Raw genomic sequence first — 13,443 nt, 5'->3', positions numbered from 1 at the left:
CTTCTTTTCTTTGAAGCTTTTCTCTCTATGTTCACTTTCACTGGAGTGTTTTTTCCTTGCCATTAACTGAAGACAGAGAAGAGCCCCAGACTTTTTTCATTGGGTCAGTAAGAGACGCAAGTAAGGCTTCAGTATAGACTGAGCAAGGACCTGTGCTGTCCCCTTCATGGGAATGGTCTTTCTTAAGAAAATTCAAGCTAGGTAAGGTGGAGGAGAAGAAATATTTTATCTGTATTTTTTCGAGTCTTACAACATCTGGAAATCTGGTAGATGAATGCTTCTGCTTTTTGTTTAGATTTAAGGTGTTCTTGTAACTGTCTTGAATGGAAGGATTGGAGGAAATAATAGCAATAAACCGGGAGAAGTGTGACAGACAGGTCCTGAAGGAGTCGTGTTGCAGGTTTGCATTGCTGCCTGGAAATGCTGGGCATAGCAGTTCAGTCTTCCAGAATCTGTTGTCAGGTGCAATGGTGAGGTACCAGAGGCATTTGTAGCTGTGAAACTCGAGGAGGGGGCTGTGCTGGTAGATAGGGGCCTGGGGGTCTGTGTTCACAGCAGGTATGAGAGCAAGGTGGCTGGGCACAAACAAGGATGGAAGGGTTTTCCTCCAGCCACTGCCCTCCCCATTGCCTGCGTCATACAGGAGCTGCTTGGGCTTTGGGCAAGATGTACTATGACCTGGGGGACTTGGCTTGCCGCTGTACGCTCCTGAACAGCAAAAAACCAAAGCAGGAGTTCACGTTAGTACTGCAGTGGAGAAATGCTGCATTAAAGCAGGAAATATCCAGTGTGCATTGCAAATGAAGAGGTTTTTCATTTGTGTTGTAAAGGAGGAAAAATACCGCCAAGCCTAGTTAATAACGCAGGAAAGCTCTTGTGGCTATCAGGGATCTTCAGCTCTAATCCCCTCTGATAACAGTAAATTGAACCAGCTCCTCAGCTGAGGTTTTTCTATAGCTGATTCATACCCATATAATAAGAGAAATGGGCACTGCCTGTCCCATTTACCATTTCTTCATTTAAATAAGTTTTTAAACTGCACTTTTCTTCCTCCAGAGACATCTGATTTACTGCATTTTAAATGGAAACCACTTCTGCAACAATACCTTTTCCTATCAAGATTTGTAATCAGGCTGTTTCTGTTGAACTGTTGTTATTCAAGTTATTAATTTGTCATTTTATACAGCATATGATCACAGAAAGCAATGAGCAAAAGGGTCTATTCACCTGCAGGCAGAGCAAGATGGATTTAATTAGAGCAAAGCAAGCTGCAGGTTTTATTCTGTGTATGTGTGTGGTTTTTTTTTCTCAGCCCAGCAGTTTAAAAGCTTACACAGCAATCTGCATAAATTACTATGCACATTTTTTATTTAGATTCTTACACTCCATTTGATTAATGATAATGACTTTGACAGGGTCATAGAGAATGTTGTGTAAGGGAATGGGTTCTAACAGTTTTGGTGCTACTCTTCCTAGAGAGAAAGCAAACACTGTCCTATTTACATAGGTTTTCAGAGTTTTTCCATGCTCTTGGGGCAGGAGGCAGAGGTTGGTGTCCAGGAGAGGTGTGCTGGGAGGTTGAAGTGTTTGCATTGGGTATGACGTTGGTTTTATGGACGTCCTACCTGGAGCAAGTGCAAGCAGTTCCTTTTGAAGGAAGCCTCATGGAGGCAGGTTTTAGTGTACATCCCAGTGATTCAAGTTAGATTCACAGGTGATTCACATTCCTTGATAGCCCCAGCATCTTTGAATGCCTTAACTCTTCTTGCTGGCTGATGCAAAGAAGTGAAGTTTTCCATATGATGCTTTTGCATGTGGTTCAATTACAAATCCTAGTGAGGTCGCAGCATCTCCATTCTTGGAGGAATCATCTGGGAGAACTCCCAGCTCACGGGGTGTAGGGTTGGTTCTCACTCTATTTTTGGGTGGACGTTGGGTCAGAGCCCTCTGGAATTCCCCTGCAGATGACATTTCAGTGATTCCCTTGGATCTGCACTAAGTCAGCAGCAGGTTTGTTTGCCAAGAAGAGCCCTTGGAGGAATGGCTTTGTTCAGGTGGAAGAAGAAGCTCAGGTTATGATCCTGCTCTCTCTATGAATGGAGAACAGCACTTTGCAGTAAGAAAAACCCCATTTTTATTGACGTTGCACAGAGGCAAGCAATCTTGCATCTAGTTTTAGGAGAGCAATATAACCAGCTCTGACAGCCTGGCCTAATAATAATAAAAAGGCCTAGCTCCTTGTAGTGCGTCCTGATAGCAAAACCAGAGCGCGAATTTATCCCATAAAAATTCATCTACCATGGCTAAAGCCCTGTAAATTGAATTCTGTGTTTTGGTTGTTAAATAAAATAAAAAAAAAAAAAAAGGAAAAAAAAAAAGAGCCACAATATAATGATAGAAACATTGCTCAGCTTCTGCAATCGTATCTTGTTAAAACACCACTTAGACTAATTTACAGGGTTTGATTAAAACATATATTTAAATGAACTATCATTTCTCCTACCACCACCCCCCCCGCTCAGCCCTTGGGATGTAAAACATTACACAGATGCATTTCTCCAAGCAGAAATGATGAGCCCATTACCCCACACAATAAAATCCTGCCCTGCATTGGTGCTGACCACAACCCCAGGCAGTGAGATGCTGCTGTGTGCCCACACCTCTGCCCACCTTGCCCTGCTGACTGTTGCTCCCTGCATCCACTTAAGGCTTGTGCTCAAATGTGCTGCGGTGAGACTCAGCTGGGATGCTTGGAAGCATAAAACCTGAGCAGAAGGAGATAAATTCTTACTAAAGTGCTTGTAGACATCAGAAAGTGAATCCCATGGTTGTGCTCAGCCGACGTCAGCTGTATTAAACTGGTACAAAACCCCACTATGTCCAGTGTCTGCCTTTGACAGCAAGTGGGAAGGGCCAAATATAATGATTTTTCCTTTGGTCACTGTCCCAGAAGCCAGGGACACACAGCTCGTGCACTCCCTGAGGCAGAGGCTGGTTCTGTTGCTGTTGTTGAGTTTGAATACCTTCAGTGAGTTCTTCTTCCACAAACGTGTCCGCTGCTTCTTGAACCTGTATCAAACTTCATAGCTTCAGGCTGCCTCAGTGAGAAGTTCCTCAGCAGGGCGATGCAATGTCTAAAGCCTCCTTTTACCTACTCTGAGCCTTTTGGTTACTGGTTGCACTTAATGATCTCAAACTGTTATATTAGAAGAGACCACAGTCATTTTCAAGCTCCCCATCTGTTTAGCTGTTGCTCATTTGGAAGATGTTTCATTCCCTTGATGACTTTTGCTGCTTTTCCCTGGAATTTTTTTCAGTTCCACTTTATTCTTCTTGAAACAGAAAGAGCAGGCTGTACCCAGCTGTCAGGGTGCTGGAAAGCCTTCGATTTCTGCAGCAGTGCAAAGGAGCAAAATAGATGTCCTGTTTTTTCTCCTACCATTCCCACCATTTCCCCGTAGGTTACTATTGTTCTTATTGCAAATTTCCCAAACTGGTTCAGCCCCGTGACATTAAGTGCAGTTCATAATGACTGGAATAATTATTATTAGCTGCATTTTAGATGGATCTCAATCCATCTTCTTGCAAGACAGCCGTTAGAAGCCCTGATTATTCCAAACCTTTAATTCCGTTTGCACACTGTCACTGCTTCCCTGTGAGGTGCATGCCTGGGGGATGTGAATTCTATAATAAAACACATGCATTTACAATAAATCCTTCCAGGAGTGATATCCTGAGAATTTTCAGTTAGCTGCTGGGAGGCTGCAGCAGTGATCTCAGTGGCAGCAGCAGCAGTAAATGAAATGCCCTTTTCACAGCTGCCTTGCACTGGAACCCACAAATAAGTCCGAGCGGTGCTCCTCGAGAGAACAGGGACGTGGACAGGCTGAGCAACCATGTTGTCTGGGATAAAGCCAGCACAAAGCTAACCTGAGTGGATCTCAGAGCTATGTTGGTCCAGTGGAGGAAGCCTGCATTGTGCAGCTATGGCATCTTGCATCTTTTATGGCACTAGACCCTCATACCACCAAGGTAGAATGTGGGCTCTGAATCCCATTATCTGAGGGAAGGGAAAACCTGAGGACAGCAGAGCCTTTGCCCCAGCCGGGAGCATCCTTTTGTGAGTGACTGCATCCTTGGACTGTGCTGAAGGCAGATGGGAGTCCTGGCTGTTTCGACACCCCCTGAGCACTGCATGCTCCGATCTGGGGAAGCTGCTGAGTCCTCACCAGCTGGAAACACTTTGAAGAGCTGAGCTTTATCCAGTGCTGTTTTTTTTCCTTCCCCTTTTTGACAGCAGCAGCAGGTACCTTTGGGGTTTTTGAGGATGGATTTTAATCACTTACTCAATTGAAGTGCTTGCCTCCTTTAACTTTGATATTTCTTGTCATTAGCCTACTGACCTCTGGGATTAAGGTATTCATCTTCAGATGCCGAACCAGCTTTGTTTATGCTGACTCTGGGGGTTTCTGTACCTGATTTTCCCCGTGTTAGATTCATTCCTCAGTGCTGGTCATGGGGTTCCGCTCTGCCTGGTACCAGGGGATGCTCTGAGAGGCAGCATCTCCCCCAGCTCCATCATCCTCTTTCTTTACTTGCTACAGAGATATTTAATTCCACTGACTTTAGAGTGGGATTAAAGAGGTGAATGTGTTCCTTCCTCCTGTTGGCTTTAGAGAAATATGTTCTTTTAGTATACTTATCGGGGCTTTATGCATGATCCTTATTGTTTTGTATTTCAGAAGAGCTGGGTTTAGCACTGGGATTGTGCTCTCTGTGATCCAGAGCTTGCTTTTCTCATTGCAGTAACAGCTGGAAAGCCAGAGGTGTTCATGCACGTCCACCTTATGCTGGGTGCTCTGCAAGGGGCAAGTGGGGCCCAAACAGCTTAAGGTGCAAACCAGTGCAGATGGAGCTGTCAGAGGTGACCCAGCTGCTGAAACCATTTCTAGAAAGCATAGGCTTGTAACACTGCAAACCAGTCCTGCCTCAGTCGGTTACTGGTGGAGTTAAGCAAGGACAAGAGCTCACGCTCCCCACCAGCCCACTGTTGTGGTCTCCTTGGAGCCCCTTTCCTTTGAAAGGCTCTGGTTGGTATGTGGCCATGGTAAGTCCTAATTTCTGGTTTCTCTCTGTGGAGGAAGACCATCTAACTTACTTTTTACAGAGCAGACATGTAGACCATCAGCTAGATATAAATCTGGAGCAGAACTCCTCTGTATTTGCTGCGCTTGAGGATTGAGGGGATCTTTCCTCTGCCCCCATCTCTATCTGAAAAGGAAAACTCCTTTGCTAGGACACAACATCTTGTTGCTGCAAGAACTCAAAACTCCAGGGATCCAAGGCCACCACCAGCTTCCTCCTGGTTCCAAGTCCTATTTTCTCTGATCCCTTCCCATCTATGCCCAAAATTGGATTAATATTCCAAATGGGACCACCTTCTCCAGGGTCTGTTCCCTGTCTGAACCAAAGGAGCCTCTAGGCTGAAGCTCTCTTGCCTCTCTGCCAGGATCACAGTACCACAAGTGAACACCAGAATTAGCTGGAGGTCCAGAAGAGGGAATTATTGAGGGATATTTGGGCTGCCTCTCTACAGGTATGGATGTCACCCTGCTTAGTAGAATTGACTCTTTGCTAAATGCATCATTCATGATGCCATCTGCCTGCAGGAGCTGGGAACAGTGGAAAATAATGGCTTTGGGGTGATTCTTTTATTTATTTATGTTTTCATTTTGTGCATTATGAAATCTGAGAAGGAAACCCATTCCCACTGTGAGCCACAGTGAGAGGTTGTTTTGCTCTGACATCTCGTGTGTCACCCCTAGGTCCAGGTCCCACTGTGCTGGTAGGAAGTTTTCTTCCCCAGACCACGTCCTGTGGTCCTTTAGGAGCTGATCCAAGAAGCCTAAATGAGTTTTTACACTACTGGACACCCATGGAGAGTGGGGGAAGCCAGGTGAGATACGGCTTTTCTGAGGCTGTGGAGAGGCACAGAGATGGTGCAGGGAATGGCTCCGAAGCAGAACTGTCATTCTGGCCTGATTTTCTAAGGCCTGTGATCCTCCAAAATACAAATTTTCTGAACATTTGTTTCTCTCAGCAGGAGCTATTGTTCCTGACATATTTATCTAGCTCAGCGCTACCTTGAGATATCACTTCTGACAGATAACCTTCTTAAATTAAACATACAAATGTGCTGTACTGAGAGGGAAGATATGAGCACTAATGCTTCTGAGGATGATGGAGAAACCTGCCCATTAGCTCCTCCTGAGCTACTAAATTTGCTCCTTTATTAGGAAAAGAAGCAGCAGGCCATCGTGATCAGATGAATAATGGGCAAACAGATCACAGATTTGGGACTTAAGATAAAATGCAATTCAAACTGAGATGTGGGAGGGGCCTTGGAGAAGAATTCACATCTCTGCTGCATGGAGACTCATGTTAAAGATGGGCGTCAACTCATGTTACATGCTTGGATTTTTGACCCAGAACCAAGCCCAACTTGGCTGACCCACCTGGCTGACCCACCTGGGGAGCCTGTCCTTAGGGTGAGGTGGCAGTGTGGGATGCAGGGCAGACCTGTAGCTGGGCCATCCCAAAGTCAAGCGTGGCAAATGGAGGCCTGGTTTCTCTTTCAGCTTCGGGAGCCTCCACTGGTCCTTGTGCAGCCATGAAAGAAGAGTGCTGGGATGCTCACAGGCTGCTCTCTCCCAGATAGGAGGCAAACAGCTCCCTGGGATGCTAACGCTGTGCTACTGAACACTGCCTCTGGGAGATGTCATTGCAATCAGTGTGATGGCCCTTGGTGTCTCTTTCCTTTCCCTCCTTGCCCATGTTGTGTCCAACCTGTTCCAAATGCTTTTCAGCAGGGACAGTCTTCATTATTTGTCTGTGTGGTGCCTGGTAAGGCCTTACATCTGATCAGCAGCTGTGCTTTCTAACGTTACTCAGGTGATTAAATTAAACCAGTACACTGAAACGGGGTGGTTTCCCACTCAGATGTTGGAGAGATCCATGGGACATGGGCACATGGACACTGCTCTGCAGCTCTTAAAGAAAAAGTGAAGGAGTTCAAACACATGACATTTGAGTTCTGGTATGTACATGTAGTGTTGCTGCAAGAAGCTGTCACATATGTGTCTATCTGTAAATCTGCTGCACAGCCTCCTGGGCTGACATCCTTGCTCAAAGGACTGATGGACACGAAGGACCCAGGGGTGTTCTTCTGGCTGCAGCATCCCATCCCCCTGCTCCTCCCTGGGGGACACCACGTTGCCCTAAGCTGCCAGCAGGGAAGATGGGCTTCACTGGGAGGTCACTGAATGGCTGCCTAGGGCAGGGCATGAGCCTGCAGCTCCTCCCCAAAAGCCCTCACCAGAGGGCATGGCGGTGGAGGTGGATTTTTCCCAGATGAGAAATGATTGCTTGTCCAAGCCCAAACCAAACCTTCCCCTCTTTCCAGTTATTGCACTGACTATAAAATGTATTTAATTTATAAAATTGATTATAAAACCTGCTTACAAGTTATTCTAAAACGGAATCGGGCCATTCAATTTCCAGTGAATTGCTGCCACTACCTCCACACTGCCCCACTCACGGGATGGATGATTTCAATCTCCTCTTTTTCTCCTCGCTTCCTCCAAGCTCTCACCATTTTTCTCCCCTGCCTCCCATTTTTCTCCTCTCATTGACGAAAAGGCTTTGAGCGATGCCCACCTCCCTCTCCCAGGTGAAACGACCAGTTCTCTGACACACTGAAATTGCTCAGAGTCCTCGCAGCTTCCTTTCCCAAATGGAGCATTCTTGAAGAATGAGGTGGCCCAGCACTCCATCAGCTCCATGCTTACACACAGGGCAGGCACACACAGCGTCTGTGCGGCAGCAGCATCCATGCTGCCGTACCACACCAATGTGTGTCTGTCATTAAGCTGGAGGTTGATGATTCAGTGCCTAGGCTTTGTTTTTCCTTGGTGAATGGTGAGGAACTCTCTGGACGAAGCATTTTTTTGCTGTTTGCTTGACTGCAGTTATAGATGTTCCTCTTGATTTCCCTCCCCGCATAATGCCAAGAGCACTCTTTTGAAAAATGGATAATCTATATGGGGAATTTTACAGCCAGGTTCCATTTTTAAAAGTCAAAGATAAAACCTGAGGAAAACAAAAAAGAAAAAGAGGGAGTAAAAGAGCAGAAGAACAGAAGGAATGAGGGAAGCAACTGTCAAAAGTGGGGAGAGAAGAATGAGGGAGAAAAGGAGATGAGGAAGGAGATGGAGCCCTGACTCTCACAGCAGTAAGCTGCAGAAATGAGGAACGGGGAAGGCAGGGGCTGATTTCGCAGTCCGGAGAAAATCGGTGGTGTCCACCACCACAGTTTTGCAGTGGTTTTCAATCTTTTCCTGTTTCTGAGTCTTTAACTATTTTGCTGTCAGGGTGTTGGTCTCATTGGTGCTTTCCTACACTCGGACCCAGGTATAGGATACAGCCGCTTTCCTCGCTGAGGGACACAGAGAGCTCCTGCTCAGACACCATAGGATCCCTCTCAGCTCCTCCCAGCTCATCCCAAACCCCTCACTGGGGATAAAACCATCCCGTACGGTTTGGTTAAACTGTTCCATAATGCCCACAGCCTTGAAATTCACTTCAGAGAAAATGTATGGAGTAAAGAAGAGCAAATACAGAAGAGTGAATGGAAACAGCACTGCCAATTCCAGCCAGAAAAAGTTTTCAACAAACACCCTGAGTGTTATCTGGGAACTTCCCAGATGCAATGGGTTCCTTTGGAAACAGCAGCACGTTACATCAGCAGGCTTGCATAGGAAAGCCTGTTGCACGTGAGGTGGGTATCTTTAATTTCTAGAGAGTTTTTAAATGTACGAATTGGATTAATTGGAAGAAAAGGTGTTCAAGGACTGAATTGTGCCTCAGGAATTAACTGAGTTAAGCAGAAATGTTTTTTCTATCTCTAAATGTTGCAGGAGAGGCTGGGCTGGAGGAAATGCATCCAGTTTTCAGGGACGGAAGGAATGGGATCTGAGGCTGAGGAATACATTTCAGCCACATCTGAAAAAGGACAGCATAAAAATAGGTGAAAACCACCTACTTTCTGGTTCAGCCTGTGATATCCTCCAAAAAGTGCTTTATTTTCTCCCTCTTTTTGCCTTATTTAAAGTCGTGAATAGCTGCCTATTTCTGTGTTATCCAGAGCAACGCCTTGGGGAAGGCTGGGATTCGGGTCAGGGCAGTCGGGTTGCAGAGGGATAGCAGCCATCAGTACTCCCTGGGATGGGGAAGCAGCCCCTACACTTTGGGTTTCAGATTTAGGTGAAAGGAGATGTGCCTTCTATGTATGCAATAGGTGTTTCTTACTAGCCTTGAATAACTCATTTTCAGGCTCTCTGTAAAACAGTACAAGCCAAATCCCAACCGCTTCTGATTTTCTCTGCCCTTCTCTTTGCTCACTAACGATGGCTGCAATAATTGAGAGGCTGGCAGTGCCTCTTTCTGCCTGAAAGTGGCTCTTCAGAAACAAACAAACAAACAGAAGAACAGGGGAGAAACAGCTTTGGCAGCTCCTTCCCCTGCCTGCTGAGTTTTGCATTAATTGTGGATGAGCAGTGCTGGTGGCACGCTTAGGCTGCAGCAGAATGGTAACGTGGAGCGGAGGTGATGGGAGACTTCAGGGAGGGGAAGGGACTGACTATCAGCATCACGGCAGCAAGAATTAAAAGACCTCTTGGGACTCTTCGGGTGCTTCCAGAGCAGTCCCTCTGCAATGTGAAACAATTAGTTCTACTAAAGCTAAGTGTTGTTTCGACTAATTGGACACCTTGCTAAGAGAGCTAGAAAGACCAGCGAATGAGCACTAAGCAAAGCCCCAGTGTGGCTCATGAATTCTAGAAATGCTATAGCTAATAGGATGCTGGCTGGGTGGAAAGGCTTGTGTGTTCAGGCCGTGAGCTCAGCTGAGGGCCCAGAGGAGAAGCAGCAGTAGTGCTGGGCATCCTTCAGCGAGCACAAATGACAGCAGCTCCATGCTCTGCTGCCTGAGCCAGCACTCCCAGCCTGCCCTCATCCCCTGGCTGTTGAGATCCTGCCCTTTGGCCACTCACCTGGAATACAGTTTTGTTCCTTGCCGATGAAGAAAATTGCTGCATGTGGTCTAGCTGAGTCTGGGGAGCCTTGTTTTCTTGTTTTGCTTTTAGTGGTGTTTGTTTTTTTCCTTTTTTTTTTTTTTTTTTAGGCCCCATAGGAAAGGTGGAATAAAAATATGTTTGAGCCAAAATGAAACATTTTTCCTTTTCAGAGATCTTTTTTAAAAAGCAGAAGGGTTTGTTTGCTCTGGCTCTTTGTATTTGTTTTTGGTCTCAATGGCTATCTCCAAAGGAAAGATGACTGTAGAGAAATATAAAGAAGAAGTCTGAGAGCCACCATCAGAGGCTCTGAAAGCTTCTGTCCCAGGACGGGGCAGTGAGAGGTTCTGGGGTACAGGCAGACAGACCACAGGGTGCACACCATGCTCCACGAGCCCACAGGCAGCTCTGCTCCACCTCTGCTCCCCATGGATGCTGCCTCCTGCTCTGCAGCTGGGCCAAATTAATTCTACTCTCCCTATCCAGCACGTGAATCCTATCTGATGCTGGGGGCACTGTATTCTCACCTGTGTCAACTGTGGGAATCCAAAATGTGATCCTTTTGCTGAAATGATATGTGAGAGCAGCTTCCATTGATCTGCATTTGGACCATGAAACAAGCTAAAACAAAAACGCAACCCCTTGTAGGCTTTGCTATCTGCACTGCCTTCCATGAAACCAGGTGGAAAGTCCATCTCCTGAGTTTCATGCAGACCTCAGGTGCTGGATCATATACAGATTGATCTGGTGATCTTGGGTGACACCCAACAGCATCCTGGCTGCCTTGAAATCACAATGGTGGGGGCACTTGTACCAATGTGTTAAGGGATTCATATGTCACTTTGTGCCCACAGCCCCAGGCAGGTGGGTGCCCTGGCCTCAGAGGCACAAAGGAGTGAAACAGGAGTGGATGGGTGGACAGAAAGGATTTGGGGTTGAGTTTGTGGTACCAGAAATACCATGCTCACTATGCCAAGCAATTGAGAGCCAGAAACAGCCCTAAATCTCATCATGTTGCCTATAGGGGATGCAGCCATTTTTTATATGCCCTTTGAATAAATAGAGGTTTTCAGAGCAGCCTCCAGGAACCTTAATTTTTCACCCATCCTAATAACCATAAAACAGAGACAGGCAAGTAATAAAACGTCAAAACCTATGTGTTTTAAAATCAGAGAGAACTCTCCAATGTCACTGAAATATGGAATGAAAAAATGGAGATGGGAGAACCTGCAGCTAAGCCATTGCTTTATGGACTCACGCCTGCAGTGGTGGCTGGCAGCCATCACCACATGCCCCCTCTGTTTTGGCCGTGCTTTGTGGGACATGAGAACAGATTTAGAAGCTGTTCCGTCAGATACTGCTTTTGTCATAGAGTGGGAAGAAATTCCTACATTTTCCTAAGTCAGATTTTCGCCGCTTATTGTGGCAATTTGAGCAAATGCAGCAAGACAAACATGGGTGCCAGCCCAGTTTGTTTATACAGTACATCCTTGGGTCAAAAGCTCTCCTTGAACTGTCTCTTTGGCCATAGATGTGCTGCTCTTGCTACCCTCTGTCTCCCCAGTTAATGTTCCCCTGCAGGCAGCACAGAGACTCCTTTGGCAGCTGAAACAGGAGCCTTCCCAGGACCCCCAGCCCCTTTGTCTCCCTGCAAGCCCATCCCAGTGACTCCAAACCTGAGCTTGCTTTCAGGACCAGCCTGCAAAGCATTTCAGCACAGCTGTGCAAACATAGCCCATGGCTCCATCAGTGTAGAGTCTCTGGCCACCAGCAATGGTCTAAACAAACACCCCAGGAGCTGATGAAACCCTCAGTGTGCCACACCAAGCTCTCACTGCTCCCAGCTTTTCAGGCTGTTGGAAGCTATGGGTGGGGAGATGGTTTCGGTCATGCAGGATGGAGATGAGGTGCTTTGGTAGTTCAGTTCCTGGGGTGATGAGATTAAACAAGGCTGCAATTCTTTTTCTATATCAATCCTGGTTTATTTCAGTCTCCATGGGAACTCATGATAGATGTGGGTGCTGTGTGAGCATTTTGCCCCCTGTCCTGTGGGCTGTGTGGATGCCCTGCCAGTCCTGACGCACTGAGGTTGTTAATGCTATGTGTCAGCCCATAGCTGCACACAACATACAAGTTAACACAGAAGGTTCTGGATTTCTCTCCACCCCTTTCTCCCATCCAAATCTTTTATAAAAATGGTTGTCACAGTGCTAACTGGAGCATAAATGGGAAATGGTTTTCTTGTCTGGCAAAAATTCTTCAGATTTCAGAAAAGAGAAATATCCCCATGTCAGACCAGGATAAAAAGTGGAGATCTCTCTCTTCTTTTCCCCCTTTCTGTATTCCTTTCTTTTTGCCAAGAAGAGTTTTCTTTTGGAAACCGTGCATTTTTTTCTGCACAGCAAAGTGCAGTTATGGGCTGTCAGACATCCCACATTCACAGACTCCAGATGAAGATGATATTTGACTTCCCTTCCTCTTTCATTGTCTGATGGTTGGTCTGAGCTTAACCGTGTTTTGAAAGAAAACCCTTCCTCAGCTCAGAAACAAAAAATGCCTGAAAATCAAGATTGGAAAGATTTAAAAATGCCATAAGTATTCTCCCAAATGATTTTTCCTGTGCTTTTCAAGGCTCATCAAAACTAATTTTTCCTTATGATGCTTTGTTTGGTCTGGTCCTGTAGCTCTCTGAAAAATTCACTGCAGGTTACAGTGATGCTCACAGGGCAGTGGGTCCATGTGCAGAGCTGTGGAGCTCTGGGCTCTGGCCCAACCTCCTCTGCAGTCCTGGCCTTGCAAGAAACAGCCTGGACCACACTGCCTGAATGCCAGCAAAGATATACAGGGGCAGAGTTTGTTGTAATGACTTTAGTGGCGATGCTAAGGTGAGCACAGAGCGAGGCAAAGTTATCCCTTAAAGAAATAAGACAATATAAACCTGTCAGGAGGACGTATTGTAGTGTGTGAAGCCATCTGGTTTTACTGCTCAGGGAAGTCCTGTTCTATAAATACCCAATAAATGAGTTAAAGGCTAAATAAAACACCCCATATACTACAGAGCGAATCAGGAATCCTAAACTGAGAAAACACGTTCAAAGGGATAAATCTGCTTGCTGTCAATTTCTGTTAATGCTATACATGGCTGAATCTATTAGAGCAAATGGCCAGTAATAAGATTTTAGATAAACTATGAACCGATTGCGTTGGAAGGTGAGGTGTTTAATGGGGCTCTGCCTCTCCTGCATTTCCCTCCTCTGTGCCCTTTGTGATGGAGACAGCACCCCTGGTAGTCACTGTGCTTTGGGATCAAGGC

Source organism: Gallus gallus, chromosome 20, assembly GCF_016699485.2.
Source record: "Gallus gallus isolate bGalGal1 chromosome 20, bGalGal1.mat.broiler.GRCg7b, whole genome shotgun sequence".
NCBI lineage: Eukaryota > Metazoa > Chordata > Aves > Galliformes > Phasianidae > Gallus > Gallus gallus.
The sequence above is the reverse complement of the archived record's forward strand: the minus strand, read 5'-3'. Positions refer to the sequence as shown.